Source organism: Pogona vitticeps, chromosome 1, assembly GCF_051106095.1.
Source record: "Pogona vitticeps strain Pit_001003342236 chromosome 1, PviZW2.1, whole genome shotgun sequence".
Taxonomy (NCBI): Eukaryota; Metazoa; Chordata; class Lepidosauria; order Squamata; family Agamidae; genus Pogona; species Pogona vitticeps.
The window spans coordinates 347,288,354-347,293,675 of NC_135783.1; the positions used below are offsets into that span (position 1 = coordinate 347,288,354).

General features: G+C 43.9%; 1 long non-coding RNA gene across 1 annotated transcript; it reads right to left on the reverse strand.

Moving 5' to 3' along the window:
• Window positions 1-1,447: 1,447 nt before the first annotated feature.
• LOC144586078 (uncharacterized) lies at window positions 1,448-4,700 on the reverse strand. The gene is made up of 2 exons (XR_013540801.1): window positions 4,322-4,700; window positions 1,448-3,314 (listed from the first exon to the last, which is right to left on the reverse strand). It is a non-coding gene; the product is annotated as an uncharacterized LOC144586078 (long non-coding RNA).
• Window positions 4,701-5,322: the final 622 nt, after the last annotated feature.

A 5,322-nucleotide genomic window follows, 5' to 3' on the forward strand; every position in this document is an offset into this window, starting at 1 on the left:
TGGCCAGCCTTCACTGGTTACTCTTTGTGTCCTGGATCACATTCAAGGATTTGACACTCACGTAAACAGTCCTTCTTGGTCTGGGACCACCTATTGGAGCGTTTTTCCCTAGCGTCATCTGCCCAACCCACCAGATCATCTCTGGATAGCCCCCCTAAAGAGACCCGAAGGTCATCTACCAGAGGTAGGGCCTTCTTGGTGGTGGAACCAAGATTATGGAACTAGCTCCTGGAGAAGCTACACCTCCCTGTATTTTTTTAGGAGACAGTTGAAAACACTGCTTCTCAGGGAGGCTTTCAATCTGATCCTGGCTGAACATTTTGCTTCCAGCTCTGCCTTTCTGTAGTTGTTTTTTTTTTTCTCTAATGCTCTTGCCACACTACTGCTATTGAAGCTTTGTTTTAATTTAAATAATATTTGGAAGGATTGAGGGGTATCCTTTTAGACTTCAGAGTAAGGGTGCAGGTGAAAAGGGTGCCAAAAGAACCCCACTTATATTGATTGTGCCATTATTTAAATCATTCACATAATGCAGTTAACATCAATTCATATGGCCAGCCAATGATATTTTCCCCACCTTTTAAAAATAATTTGATCTCTGTATTGCTTCAATTTTTACTATTTCAGCACATGTGAACACTGCTGTCAATTTATTTACTTTCCAATGGGTTAAGTTCAGGAGCACCATGGCCACTGTGCTTTTTTAAAAAATGCTTAGCGATAAATCACTTACTTTTTCTTTAATATTTTTCTCCACAAGTTTACCAATTTATCACTTAGCCGATCTCTTCTTTATTGTTCCCATTGTCCTTGCTTTTTTGTGACTTATAGTTAATTTCCCCCCTAGCTTTTCAACAATTCAAATCCTATTAATGCTGCCCTACATTATCTAGTGACATATCCCACCAAGTAACAGTTGGAAGTGAGAGAAAAATGGAGTGTATATGCCACTTTAACAGTTTGGAGAGATCCTTCTGGAGCTCTTCACAATCCCTTCTGGTCTTCACCACCTGGAAAAGTTTCGTGTCATCTGCAAACTTGGCCACCTCACTGCTTATCCATGTCTCCTGGACATTGAGGAACAGGTTGAAAAGCACCGGTCCAAGGACAGATCCCTGGGGCATACCGCTCTTCACCTCTGTCCATTGTGAAAATTGCCCATTGACACCAACTGTCTGTTTTCTGGCTCTCAACCAATTCTCAATCCATAAGAGGACCTGCCCTCTTATTCCCTGACTGTGGAGTATTCTCAGCTATTGTGAAGATCACAGCTAAACTCAGAGGAATGGGGAGACCTGTGGGAATGGCAGATGATGTCATAGAGGCTGCTGCTCTGAAATCTTCTGGCTTGGATCTCAGGTGCAAAAGCTCCACTATACCACTACATGCATCTTAGGTATATTCAAGGTAACATTGCAGATGTGTGCTAGAGTGAATGCATTTGTGGTTCCTGGAAAAATGACCAACAAACAAACCAACGAGGTGGTTAGATATCCCCAGTTCTTGGTGGACAAAGATTATGGTTTATAATAGCGGCGGTGGGCTCCACATTCCACCTATCATGTCAAAAAGAAAAAAAGGAGGAGGGGGAAGCCTGAAAAATGTCTCTCTTGAGACTAGAATAACAGTAGGAAGATTCCCCTGTCAGTGGGATCAGTATCCACTGCTTCATTTATCTGCTGGCTAAAGGACACCCCCCCCCCAGATATACCTATTTATATGTATTTCCAGGATGTATTTATCAGAACTGGCTACTAGAGATCATACAATGTATAGCATTTGATACTAGCACATTTTCCAGCATCAACCTGGGTGGCGTCCAGGGCCCCCTGCAGATACTGAGTCTTAGTGCATGCAGTTAGGGAGTATGGCCACTTGAAGCTCCATTTTACAGAGAGAACATTTCCTGCTACCACCACCCCAATATCTTCCTGCAGCATCACTGTAGTACTTTGAAACTGTGGAAGTCCGCTGTTTGGTTTTCTTCCAGACAGAACATTATCGCAGTCTCTGCTTGACAGGCATGATTAATAACTCAGCTGGTGCCTTTGGACCGTTTGCAACGTTGCCAAAGCAAAAGTAATATTTTTTTTAAAAAAACACACACGGAAGGCGTGTGACAGTGGTATTCATTTGACAGCCAAAAGTCTTCTACTTTGTAATTAAAAAACAAACACAACTCTACGAAGATTATGCATTTGCATAGGTTCTCTCCCCTTTGCCTTCCTCCCTCTTCTTCTTTACAGCTGAACGCTGCATTATTTCCACGCTCTAAGCTAAGCATTTCCTGAAATAGACCAAGCAGCACTGCTGCGCTTTTAGTTGCAGAAGTATTTACAGAGGTATCACAGACATTAAAGTCGTGGGCGGCACCGAGGTGAAAGGATGCCTGCTTGTCAGCAAAACCCAATCTTCCGTGGGCTTCCTTGGGCTTTGGATCAAGTTCTAACCACAAAATACACATCCAAGGTAATGGGTAAAGGTTCCCCTTGACATTTAGTCCAGTTGTGTCCGACTCTAGGGGGTGGTGTTCATCCCCGTCTCTAAGCCATAGAGCCAGCATTTGTCGGAAGACCGTTTCCATAATCACATGGCCAGCACGACTAAACATGGAACGCCATTACCTTCCCACCGAGGTGGTACCTATTTATCTACTCGCATTTTTACATGCTTTCGAACTGCAAGGTTGGCGGGGGCTGGGACAAGCGACAAGAGCTCACTCCATCGTGTGGAATCAATCTTGCGATTGCTCATCTTCTGACCTTGCAGCACAGAGGCTTCTGTGGTTTAACCCGCAGCGCCACCATGTCCCTATACACATCTAAAGCTGTCAATAAAAACCAAAGTACTGCCAGGAGTTAGAGTGACAGGTCTCAGGGTGACAACCAAAATCCAAGAGCGTTGTTACGCTTCTGGGTCTCCCCAGGAAAAGATCAATCCTGGAGTCCATTATCACTGGATAATTGTGTGTGGTGTCCATGCCCGGATGGCCATCTCCTCTCCACCGATGTCTGGAACCGGGGACCCCCAGATCGGCATGAAGTTGTGCATGTGAGTTTTGTGTCATACCTGCTTGGCAGGTGGTACAGAAAATTATTGGTCTGACTGTGCCAGGCATGCACCCATATTATTTTCCTATTGCTACCCAAAGCCCACCCCAGGTCCCATGTTTTGACCTTCAAAATCTCAAGGAAATGAGAAACAGGCCATAGCCCTTTTTGGGAATGCTGAAATCCAGAATCTTCAAGATGGTTATGGGAGAGAAGCTAGCCCCAAACTCCTTCTTTATGATTTTGTTCACAGGAGCAACAAGTCTGAAAAGGAGAAATACACATGCATGTGTAGGTTGTATAAAGAACCTGGAAAATCTTCCAGGCCTGCACATTACTAAAATCCCCTTCCTCTTCAGGCATGTCACTGCTCGTACAAGCAAAGTAAAAAGGGACAAAGAAGAAATCACCTCCTGCTAGCAACCATGTAGATCATTTTAGGTTACAGTATAGTAAAATCCCTGTATCCATGGAGGATTGGTTCCAAGCCCCCCACCCAGATGATGAAAATTGCAGATAATAGCAAATGCTACACATAACATGGTAAAAGAAAATAAAGTTGGAAAAAAAATATTTTCACTATATATTAACAGAACTGGCCAGTAGGGGGAGGCAGAGACCATGTTATTCAGCAGCAAGAACAGGTAGCATGGTCTCTGGCACGCTCTAGTGGCCACTTCTGGTAAAAAATATTGTCAAAATACATACTGTATTTTTCTGTTTATAAGACAACCCAATGTATAAGACGACACCACCATCCCCTTTTCTAACCCCAAATTAGCCACGGAGTTTAGCAAAAAGAAGGGACAAGTGGGGATCAAAGGGCTCCCTTTGATGGCCACTTTTCCTTGCCTTTTGCCAAGCCACATGGCTTAGCAAAAAGGAAGGGAAGGCTCCCTTTGGGTAAAGCAGTGATGAAAGCTGCTTAGAAAGTGGGCTTAGGAAGTGGGTAAAGCAGACATGAAAGGGCTTCAGGATCAAAGGATTACGATCGTGCAACCCTTTCACGTCTGCTTTACCCTAAGGGAACCTTCCCTTCCTTTTTGCTAAACCCCATGGGTTCACAAAAGGCAGGGAAAATCGGCTGCCTTCCATATATAAAACAACCCTCATTTTTTTGTCTAATTATTTAAGGAAAAAGTGTCATTTTATACATGGAAAAATACGGTATTTCTAGTTTTTAAAAAATATTTTTAATATTTTCAGACCGCAGATAAATGAAACCATAGATACCAATCCCTTATATATTGGGGAGGGGGGGTCCTACTTACCGTTGAACAGGGCTGTGGTACATTCTGCCTTAGGCAGAATAAAATCTTGGGCCAACACAGGTCAAGAAAGATTGTAGCTTGAAGGAGGTATGTGTGTGTGCGTGATCTCCTTTTTCTCCTCTTCTGTGACTGGTGCTGCAGATCCGGTGCTCTTTGCACTTGAGTAAAAACAATTTCAGGCAGACCCAATCCAATGCCGCCCACAAGCACCTTCAAAAATGTTGTTTGGTCGAGTTGGAGAAATAAATGGACTGTGTACTTTAATACTGCCTCCTCCATGCCTTCCCTGACAGGCGTGATGGAAGACTTTCCAATCTTCAAAGCTGGGAGAGTTTCCATCCTGTTAAAGTAAGACTAAATTATAAAGAGCACTTGTCCTTGAGCCCTTGCCTGCTCTCTCCGGACGAGCGAGGCCATGCTTTGAGTGGCGTCCAGCTTATCCTCTTCCAAAGGAAGAAATAAAAATGAAAGGCACAATCACTCATTGTGCAATTGCAGCTTCCAGATGGTCCACCTTGGATCCCAACGGAGTCCTTCTTGCAAAGATTTACGCCTTGCTGTACACAAAAATGTGCAGCGATTGGCGATTGGCGGGGAAAGGATGATAGATTTCCTGTTTTTCTATTTCGCTCTTTGCAAAGCTCAGAAATGCCACAGCTTGTGGGGACAGGCAATGGACGTACGTAGTACAAAAAAAGGGTAACTTTTCCAAATTCTCCGACTGTATTTTCACCTTAGGGATTTACTTGGAATTTAGGTTGATCCTCCTCTTTGCTAAGGATGGGAAAGGAAGGGGGTGTGTGCAACCTGTCTTGCTACCTGAGACATGAGGACATCCCACCCATTCACTGTCACGCCATCCTGATCAGCAGAAGCTGGTGATGCTGATGAGGCAGGCAAGTTGAACCCATTCCAGTTATCAATCCAGACTGTGCAAACATTATGGCTGTTGTGCAGTCATATCCCCATAATTGCTTCAACACCATGGATAGCTCTTTAAA